The sequence below is a fragment of the Artibeus jamaicensis genome, unplaced genomic scaffold, assembly GCF_021234435.1.
Source record: "Artibeus jamaicensis isolate MK-2021 breed Jamaican fruit bat unplaced genomic scaffold, CSHL_Jam_final contig_332, whole genome shotgun sequence".
NCBI classification, from domain to species: Eukaryota; Metazoa; Chordata; class Mammalia; order Chiroptera; family Phyllostomidae; genus Artibeus; species Artibeus jamaicensis.
Genome location: NW_026521788.1, coordinates 3,379,974 through 3,391,402, shown reverse-complemented (window position 1 = coordinate 3,391,402; position 11,429 = coordinate 3,379,974). Strand labels below are relative to the sequence as shown.

General features: G+C 38.8%; 1 pseudogene; it reads left to right on the top strand.

The window, feature by feature from the left end:
- The first annotated feature begins 2,467 nt into the window (after positions 1–2,467).
- LOC119057738 (zinc finger Ran-binding domain-containing protein 2-like) lies at positions 2,468–3,429 on the top strand (annotated as a pseudogene).
- Positions 3,430–11,429: the final 8,000 nt, after the last annotated feature.

Here is an 11,429-nt window from a genome sequence, read left to right as displayed (position 1 = left end):
ATTATCATACAGTTCTGGAGGTCAGCTGTATGAAATGAGTCTTCTGAGGCTCAGTTTAAAGCATTGGTAGGGCTGTATTAACTCCAGACACTCATGGAGAGAGTCTGCTTCCTTCTCCAGCTTCAGGGAACCACCTGCATTCCCTGACTTGTGACTCCTTCTCTGTCGTCAGAGTGCATCACTCCAACCTCAGCTTTGGTTGTCACATTCCCTTTTCCTCACTTAGATCTCCTTGCTTCCTCTCTAAGGACCCTTGTAATGACTTTGGGACCACCTAGATAACTTAGGATACTCTCCCCATCTCAGAATGCTGAATTTAATCACTCCTGCAAAGTCTGTTTTGCCAGGTAAGATGACATGGTCACAGGTTCTGAGGATTAGGGTGTGGATATCTTCGGGGGACCATTAATCTTTCTTACATAGACAGGCTTGCCAATGGAGACTTTATTCTAGAAGCTACAATCCTACTTGTCCACAGAAGACAAGCAGGTAGTATCAATGAATAAAACAGGAAAGAGAGATGAACTGAAGAGTGAATAGCATTCGAAGGCATTCAAAAATTATTAAACTGCATGTAATTACTACCTAGGTGAAACAAATTATGTCTTGGGTTCATGTCTGACTATTTGCAACCTTTGTTTTAAGGCAAATATTTGTTCTATTTTGGAAGAGCCTCTTTTGCCACAATGAAGGGAGATACCATATTTTTTTGGACCACAAGATGCATCTAGGTTTTAGAGGAGGAAAATAGGAAAAGAAAATTTGAAGCAAAAAATTTGGTAAAATATTTAATAACAAAATAACATAATATTTCACCAATGTAAATGTAAATAGAACTCAACAGCAGCATTAACAACCATTGTTCCACCCAAATTTGGGGGAAAAGGATGCGTCTTATAGTCTGAAAAATACAGTACTTTTCTGTTGAAATGGCCACATATACTCTGCAGCCAATTAAGCACTGAAGCAAAATATATGAGGATAAAATACAAGAGTGTGCTAAAAGAAAGGTTTGGAGGCCTGTATTAGCTGACAGACCCACCAGGAACTAACTGGAAGAAATGTGCCCAGAAGAAAGCTGACCATGGCAAAAAATAGGGAATAAATAAAAAGATGGTGACCCTGTTCCCAGCAGGCTCGAAGGTGTTCTCTGGCTTGAAAGCACAGGAAAACTGGCTCAACAGTCTGCAAGGACTGATGGCCCACAAATTTGTGAAAGACACAGCTGTCACATCCTAGCGCAAGTTGCAGGACACAGGCAAAGAGAGTAGCAATGCCATGTTCCTGCTGGACTTCATCTGAGAGGGTTCTGCCAACTCCGGAGATTTGTAAGTGGGAAGGATGTAACTTTATGACAACGTGTTGAGTATTGGCCACAGTAAAAACTGAGTTCACATTTATGGGATTTCAGGTTAGCAGACACTTTAAGGACTGCATCATAGGTTTACATCAATAATCATCGAGAGACATCCCCAGGCATCCAGTGTCCGTGCTCACATAGCCAGTGTTTAGTGGAGGTGCAGTGGGAGGAGCAAAACAATGTACTGTCGGGGCAGAGGGAAGACCACTGTGGCAGCTCATACTTGAGAGGAGCAGTGGAACTCAGTTAAAATTCATATGGGAAGGGGGACATGCCTTTTTATTTAAAAGCCAAAGTAAACAAACAAGTACATGGACTTTCGGTTACTAAAGGGAAGACTCTATGCTTGTCTAGAAGGGAGAAGTTGAGACACAGAAAGAAAAATTTATTCTAACACAAAACATAATAGAACTGTAAGTGTGTGTGTGTGTGTGAGAGAGAGAGAGAGGAGAAACAAGGACAGATTGATTTGTACTCAGTAGGGGTAAAATGATAAGTTAGCTTTTTCTGTTGTTCTGTTCCACTGCCTTCCAACAACTTTTGTCAATCACTGTCTTGCCTCTAGGTGAAATCTCAAAAACATAAAATAGCTTTTCCCGTCACTCTCACATATGAGCGAATAGTCTCTTTTAATATAAAATGCCTGTTTTAGTCCAGTCTAACATCAAAGCCTTATTCCCTGGTAGAAGTCAAACCTTCTTCCCTATCATCGTGCATCTTGGGCTGACTTAGGCTTCAAAGCTGCAGCAAGGTAGCAGATCTTGATCGACTTATGCCTTTGTGCTTGTCCTCCTTGATAACTCACTAGGCTGTCTCTGGTTTTCCTAGGGCTTGAGAAGAGGGTAAGAGGAGAGAAATGAGGCAGGAAACATATTACTTAACTGGTATGGTTGCTCCTGTCATTGGGGGCCACCGAGAGAGTTCCCTTGTGTGTGTGTGTGTGTGTGTGTGTGTGTGTGTGTGTGTGTACATACATATATGTGTCCATGCAAGGCAATGGTAGTCTTGTGGGAAGGATATATATATATATATTTCCCTCCCCCTTCGAGAAATAAGTATATATATGTGAAGGCATAGCTGCTGGTGGTTGTGGTGGCGGCATTCCAGATGTCAACCAAGGACTTCTGAGTCGGTGACACTGACTGGATTTAACGTGACAAAAAATGTGGAAATGTGAACTTTGCAGAAGAACCAGCTATAATACATGTGGTCAGGAGAAAATAGCTGAGGCTACGATGATGAAAGCAGAGGGAACTGAAATAGGAAAAGCACTTGCAGAGAAGAGTGAGGCCTATTCAGTGCTAATGACTGGCAGAGAAAAACTTGCAGTAACGTGGATTGGGCCAGATCAGAGTGTAATGTGTGTAATACTCTGAAGTATGCCAAGTTAGAAAAAAGAACAGGATATGGTGGCAGTTTTAACGAAAGAGAAAATGTTGACTATACAGAAAGAGAAGAATCTGATGGTGAATATGATGAGTTTGGATATAAAAAGAAAAAATACAGAGGAAAGGCAGATGGCCCAGCATATATTTTAAAGGAAGTTGAAGATAAAGCATCTGAGGGAGAAGATGAGGATGAAGATCTTTCTGAATATAAGTTAGATGAGGATGAAGATGATGCTGACCTCTCAAAATATAATCGATGCCAGTGAAGAAGGTAGCGATAAAAAGGAATCTAATAGATGAACTTGCTCGAAGTCTCAGTCTTCACATTCACAATCTTTATGCTCATCCTCCCCTCAACTTCAGGGTCTAGGTCCAGGTCCTGTTCAAGAAGTTCTTCCAGTTCCCAGTCAAGGTCTTGTTCCAGTTCTAGAGAACGTTTGAGATCTCATGGGTCAAAATCAGGATCCAGCTCCAGGTCCCACAGGAGCTCTTCTTCCCCGTGAAAAAGATCTTATTCAAGTTCATCCTTTTCTCCTGAGAGGCACAGAAAGAGAAGTCATTCTAGATCTTCATCTGGTGATCAAAAAAAGACAAACAAGATCACAGTCACCAGAAAGGCACCACAGGTCACCTTCTGGATCATCCCATTCTGTTGCCCATTCAAATTCAAAAGAGAAATAATATATTAAAATTTACATCTTAAAAAAATTCAGTACAGTGCATGAAGCATATTTTTTAGGAAGTCAGTGTCTTACTTGGTCACAAGTGCTGGTAGAGGTGCATGCCTTTCAGAACGATACAGCTGAGCTTATTTGTGAAATTAAAAGGAAACAGTACTTTAAGCCATAATGTCCCCCAGTAGATGCTCTACTTATCATTCTTTATTTACAACCATTTATTTAAAGCCACCTCACCTATAGCAAAGTACTTTGCCTCCTTTTTTATTTTGTTTCCTAATTTGAACTATTTTTCTCATTTCTGAATATGAACCGTTTATTGACTTAAGATTACCTTAGGCTTGCCTGAACTGTGAGCATGGAGACAAGACTGGAAAAGTAGTTGGAAACAGTCTCTTTATCTTAATCTAAGAGAAGGAGTCACCCTGTTCATGATAACCTATGTCAAAGCAATCCTTACCAGGAAAAGTTAAACTAGTTATAAAAGAGCCAACTAGAAGCTTCATTTTGAAGTTCCCTAAGGTAAGAAGGCTTTAGAATCATTGTCTTTTTATTCAGTTTTACTTTTTGTAACACATTTAAAGCAGAAAAAACCTTGTGAATTTGTAGAAGGAGAAAGGTATTACTCACTTCTCATTTTCTGACATAATTTTGAGCAAGAATATCTAACAATTCAGTTTTTTCTGATATGGTTGTCTGATGAGAAAAACATCTTATTTCAAAATGTTTATCTTAATATTTTTAAGAAGCTTTGTGTGATATCCTTTAAAAATCCAGTTTTCACATATGATGAGGTAGACAAAGCTAAATCGTAGTTAATGAACAACAAATTGAAGACAGCTTTTGAAAATATATTTTTCTTTGGATGAAAGACCAACAGAAACATCGTTAATTTAAGCCAACATTTGTCATAAGATGTTTAAACACACTGCATAAAGTTTTTTTCTGAGTAATGAATGATTATTTCTGCATAACATAAACAAAAGTAATTGTTCAGTTGAAATTATTTATGGCTTAAAATACTTTCAGAGTTTGCCTTATTTCTCAAAGTTAAAATCTGGTCACTTGAGCGTTATGTGTCTTCTGGTTTGAAAACAAAAGAGCTTCTTCTTACCAGTGCCTTCAGTGACAATGCAAGGTAAGCATATTAAGGAAAACCAACCATTGTGCTTAGGGACTTTTTATCATGAGGATCAGCACCCATTATTCTTGTTCTTTTTTTAAAAGCATGTCTTCTGCAACTAAAAATTAAAACATTATAAGCTATTTTATATACAAACCAAACAAAATTGTATTTGTTTTATTTTAAAAGGAGTGATTTTCTCTAATCTGATCTGAAGATGAAAATGAAATATCTTACATAGAAATATTTTGATAATATTTTTACAATGAGCTTGTTCCTTGTTTTTTCTACATCTTTCTTTTGCTATGTTTACTGCAGTTTGCACAAGAACTTTTCTCTCTTGTACTTGTGCCTCAGGCTTCTTGAAAGTCCACCTTCTAAATTGCCCAGATGATCTTCTAGATTCTACATGTTACTGTTGGTTTATTCTTGTGCTTTCTGTATTAAAACTTTGGCTGTACTGAGCAAATGCAAGGTTATACATTTAGCAAATAGTAGTTTGCAGACAGTTCAGATGATTATGATTTCATTTTGTTTAACTAAGCTGTACTAGTCCATTTAATAAGGAAATGATGCTGTAGACAAATGTAAATAGAGCTTGTGGGTCAAGTAAAAGAAGAAATGAAGAAAAATATATATATATATTTCTTCCACCCTTTCAATCTCTCTCTCTCCTATGCAATTTCTCCACTTATCTCTCTCTCTCCCTTTCTCTCTCTCTCTTTCTCTCACTGGGCACTTATGTGGAGTCTTCAGAAACCCCCAATTCTGGGCATTTCTCACCTGCTGCTCCCTTGTCAAGGAAGACACTGCTTCTGCCACTTGAAGCTGGTCACTCATGACTCTCTCCTCAGCCCTAGCAACCAGTGGTGTACCCCACAGTACTCCTCGTCATGGGGTCACCATGCCCTCCAAGAAGTCCTTTATGGCAGGATCTTTCAGGATGGTCCGAATTCGGCTCCTACATCAATGCACATGTGTTCCACATCTGGAAGAGCACATCATTTTGAATGCAAGCTGGGTATCTTTGCTCTCCTGCCACTTTTAGGTATAAATTATCAGCAGGTACCTAAATATCAATGGGTTCCTAAATAATAGCAGGTGCAGGTCAAGCTCTCCAGGTGGTTTCTTAAAGTATCCCTCATTGAGGTCAGAGTTAAACACCGTCCTGAAGTTGCTCACTTTCTTAGTATACAGCCTTGGCATGGTCTGTAGCTACTGTTCTAGACCTTTAGAATTACTTCTGTAATTCTTAGATAGAGGTAAAATCCACTGTTAATATCCTTTTCTCTCTCTCTCTTTCTCTCTCGTGCGCTGTTTGAGAAATAAGGAATTAAAGTCCTCAAATTAAAGGAAAACAGGTGAAGGTTGAGCAGTAGTTCCCTGCAGTAAAACAACAGATGTGCTGAGAAAAGAAGAATTGATAACAGGGAGGAAACAAGAAACTTTTCAACAGTGATGACTGGTAATATTTGATTTTTAGTTGTTTCTGTATCTAGGCAGAAACGCTCTCCACTATCTCCTAATCTTCAGGACAATTCTGTCACCATAATAACATTGAATTAGTGCAGCACTTCTTGGATGACTAAGGAGAGGAGTTTCATTTCCACTTAGGAGAGAAGGAAGACAGAGTTGGAGCAGGCAGCATCCATCAGTAATGACTGACCCAAAGCAGGAAGTAATAGGCAACTTAATGCCAGATTTAGCCCCTCTCCTTGGGAACCTGCAGAAATGTTGAGGGTCTTGCACTTCAACTGGTTATTTAAGTTGGAATCTTGAATTATTTCATGTGAATGTCAAACAAGAAGGCACATTCAGAAAACTGGAGAGCTTGGTGGTATTCAGGATAATGACTAATCTGGTATTTCATGTTTTTAAACTTTATAATGTAAATTTGAGCCAGAGTGTTTGTTCAAACTGCAAAATCTCCTGCAATTATTAAATAATAGAAATATGGCAACACAGAAATAGTCCAAGGACTTAAATACCTGGAATAATCCAAGCTTAAACTATGCATTTACTAGCACAAATCTTGCTTATTTCATTGACAATGGGAGAGTTTTGAAGACTAGACTGGTGCAGTGACCCTCCAAACTCTTTTGAGCTTCTACAATTTTAGTGTTTTATTTACAACTTCTTACTTCCACTGTTGCCACGTTCCTTTATTTAGGCCACATATTTCCAGCCTCACTTGGATGATGGGAAAGGGATAATGATCAGACACAAGCAGAAAGCAGGAAAACAAAATTGGTTTTCCCAGGACCCCAGAAGTCTCCTGCAGAACCTTGCTATGAGCCAGATGGCAGTATAGGGAGCCAAGTTCAGTCCTTGTCACGATGCCCCGTATTGCTACACAAGGGCCAGCTGTGCTGGGCTGAGCTGCAGGTTCTTCTCCTTGTAGCACAAGGCTCTATACCACTGATATTCCAGGGCCTTTTAAATTGACTTCATTCAAGCCACAGGCTTGCCTAAGGCTGATTCATAAACCAGAGAATCAGTTTGCTAATTCACAGTGGTTCAGATCAGCTACCACTTGTTTTGAGTATGGTGCATGTCAAACACTGAGCTTCAGGCCTCCTCACCCCGATCTCATTTAATCCCCATGCCAATGGTACTAGATGTTTTCAGAAGGAAGCCTGTTTAGAAAATAAATAACATTAAAGAGTATCTTGGAAATACTGAATCGAGGCAAAGAAAATCAGATAATCTGTGGAAATAACCTTGAAATAGAAGGACATTCTTGAATTTTGTTCATATATACCTGCTTTGAAACCAGCTTCAGTAAAAAAACCCAGACTCTTCCCCATGGCAGTGCTGATGGACCAAAGCTTTCTTCAACCCTTTTTAGTATTTTATGCTGGTACGTTGTGCCTCCCCATGAAACCTTTTTTCCTCACTTACAACCAGATTGCTTCCATAGAAGGGATCTGGACACAGGGTGATTTCTTTAAAATAGTAGAATGTCCTCATCTCCTATAGAAATTCATATTCTTTCTCAAATCTGATTTATCTCACTTGTTACAGTGGCAGACTCAGCAATTTGCCTCCAGGGTAAATCTCTAAAGCCTTTCCACACCATTCCAGGGTGTAGAGGGTAATCTGTGCCTTCTCTGTGGCTCCGTGCATGGGAAGGGAGAAGGAGCACAGATGGAAGAGATTCAAACTATTGATGTTACAATGCTGTAAAAGAATTGTCCCATGTGTGCATGTTTGATATTTTTAACTAATGTAATCAAGCATTCACGTAGTGTCAGACATGGGGTGAACAGAGATGAATAAGTCACTCTACTCCCAAAGAACTTGTCCAGTGGGAAACACAACCACATAAGGAAATCATTTCAATCAATAAAGTGACCTAAAGGTAACTGGAGTATAAACATGGTACCACTAGAGAATTAAGGCTTGGGAAACTGTGTGGTCAAGAAAGTTCTCACAGCTAATGTGGCATTTGAGCAGTTTTAAATTAAGAACAGGAATTTACTTGAAGATGAAAAGGGGAAGCAGTGGTGAGGATATATATATATATATATATATATATATATATATGTGTGTGTGTGTGTGTGTATATATGGTGTACGTATATATATACATATATATGTGTATATACCATATATATGGTAGGGTGTTCCAAGTAGTAGGAACCAAGGCCTAAGAAAATATGAGTTATGTGGAATGCCTAGAATTTATATGAGTGAAAATGAGGTAGAGAGTTAAGAGGGTCAAATCAAAATTAGCTCCTATTATTAAGAAGTGTGAATGCCAATAGGTGTGATGCCAAGTGTGAATTCAGTAGCCAATAGGTACAGAATTTAAGTAATGTAACATCATGAATATTAAAAGTTTGCTTTTCAAAGATTGGTTAAATAGTACTATGATTTGTGGAAGTTATTTTTGCTTTTTAACTGCTAAGTAAAATTAATATATGAATGATATTTGTTTAGAGAAATGTAGTATTCTATCTCATTGCCTTTAAAATATTATTTTTTATAATATTGTAAATAGTTCTTGTGCAATGCCCTTTCTTCCCTTACTTTAGTCTTTCCTGGTGTGAACTGTGAGGACTAAGAAGGGCTCCTGGTGGTCAGCCGGGCTCAGACAAACAAACAAACAAACAAACAAACAAAACTAGCAGTCTTTTCTCTTGCACAAACTGCACTTTGCGGAGAATCCTCTACGCTAACCTGCCTGCCAGCACTGTTTCTGTCATCTGAGCCATCTCTTATAAAGGACTTCCTGTAGTCCTATTTCAATCGATCTAAGGTTTTCCCCATCTAATCAGACCAGCACAGTTCTAATCAACCAGAGTGGCTCTATTCTGGCAAATCAGGACAGTGCCTTTGGACCAATAAAACTGAAAATTCAGTGTCCTTATCTGCATGAGGACAAAGCCATCAGGTTGTGGAGCTGAAACACCAATGACATCACCTGGAGCCAGTGCTGAGCAAGGAAGAGCAGGGCAGAGCAGGGCAGGGCAGGGCAGACCATGGTTGAGTGGAACTGCCTACCTAGAGAGGGGCCTGGCCCCAGGGCCACCTGGCCCAGGGTAGCCACACAACCATGTTGTTTTCACAGCGGTGCTCTAGCACTACTGTTGAGCTGTTTCCACTAAATACAGTTTCCTTCTTCTCTGCACTCCAAATTGAGCATTCCTACTGGCGCTGCATTAGTGCCAGTGACCATCAGTTGACACTGATATACCAACAGCTTTTTGGTATATAGTTCTGATGCAGTGGGAAGAGAGTTGAACGTAGACACAGAAAACTTGGCTCTAAATCCCTCCCTACTCATCTCTTAGCTGTGAATCCACAAGTGAGTTGCTTAGCTTCTCAAAGATTCAATTTCCTCATCACAGAAATGGGATGATTGATATCCACTCTCAGATTTGTTACAATGATTAGATTAAGAAACAAGTGAAATAGCCCTTGGACCTAAAAAATTTCCCAAGACTCATCCCAAGTGATTCCAATTCATGAAATCTGGGATGCAGTGAAGTGATATTTAATGACTCTGCTGATCCTAAGCTGACCAACTTAGATGGCCCTTTCTTTTATGGAAGACAGAATGTAAGGTCAGATAGCGGAGACTAGTGATGGAGCTAGAATTAAACTCTTGATCCCTAGAACTATGTACTTGCATAATTCAGAAGTGGTCCTCTGGTCTGGCTTCATAAACAGCCAGCCAAAACCTCATCAAAGTGTGCTAATATGTATGAAAAGAGGTTCCGATTCTTTGATCCAATTGTGACTGATTTGTTATTTAAATAAAATAAAAAATCTGATGGTTAGGAGAAAATAACATATGTTCCAATTTCTTCCCTTTTGAATGAAAAAAATAGACCTTTTCTCTACTCACCACAAACTAGACTATAAGCTGATAACCCATTCTGGTGCTATCTACTGATTAAAGATTAATTTTTCTGGGAATGAAAGGAAAATCCTGATTGAACAATAATCTCACTGAATTGTATACGCATTCCTGTCTTACCCCATATATATTTTGTGATTGAGTTTTTAGCAACAAGAATCGAGATAAAACCTGTCAAATATAAGCAGAAAAAGAAAGAAAAACTATTAAAAGAGTGAACAATCTGATTTACTAAAAACAGACTTTGTATTCTTAATTGATAAAAATTCCAAGACTAAATTGAATACAATAAATGAATTTAAATAAACCATTCAGGTGGAGAAGAATAAATATCTTTGTTAAAACAATAATAGAAATTCAGAATATGAAGTCCAGTTTTAGAGAAAATGTTGGGCTACATTATCAAACCAACCCTCTTGCTAAAGAAAAACTAAAATGACTGGATAAAATGTACTTTAAAAAACTCAACATGAAGAGTTGAAAAGATAGTAAGATATGAGCAGTTCAGATTCTAAGAAAAAGCATGAATTTCTAAGCGTAAGTGGAGCACTCAAGCTACTTTTGCTCCTACGGCATTTGCCAAACCTGGCAAAATTAAACACTAGATTTGAAAATGTTGAAGAGCCAAAAAAAGGAAAGAAGTAAAATTTAGAGCTTTCCCAATGATAGAAAGACCACTATGAGACCCTCCTCACATTAAGATGGACACTCATGGGACTAACCTCTCAGGCTAGAATGAACCAAAATTAAATATGTGTCACCCCTCCAAGTGTGTGACCCAACTGTTCTACACGCCATCTCCAAAGGGAATCCCAAGGAAAGTTGCTCTGTGGAGAAGGAGAAGACAGGCTGGGGCAAGATGCTGGTAAAGGAAAAAACCGTAAGTCAGCTGTCAGGCAGATTTGCATATATAAATCATACAATTTGGTCATCAAAAAAAAATTCTCAGGAAGTGACCCCAGAGTAGGATTGTCTCCAAGGACCTACTGGAGGTAATTCCCAGAGACATATGAAAAGATTCTCTCAGCATCACTAGCCATCAGAGAGATGCAAATTAATACCATGAGATAATACTTTACGCTGGTCAGAATGGCTATCATAAACAAAACAACAAACAAGTGTTGGAGAGGATGTGGAGAAAAGGGAACCCTAGTGCACTGTTGGTGGGAATGTAAACTGATGCAACCACTGTGGAAAACAGTGTGGAATTTCCTCCGAAAACTAAAATTGGAACTGTCTTTTGACCCAGCAATTCCACTGCTGGGGTTATATCCTAAGAACCCTGAAACACCAATCCAAAAGAACCTATGCACCCCAATGTTCATAGCAGCACAATTTACAATAGCCAAGTGCTGGAAGCAACCTAGGTGCCCGTCAGTAAATAAGTGGATCAAAAAACTATGGTACATTTACACAATGGAATTCTATGCAGCAGAAAGAAAGAAGGAGATCCTACCCTTTGCAACAGCATGGATATAACTGGAGAGCACTATGCTGAGTGAAATAAGCCAGGTGGT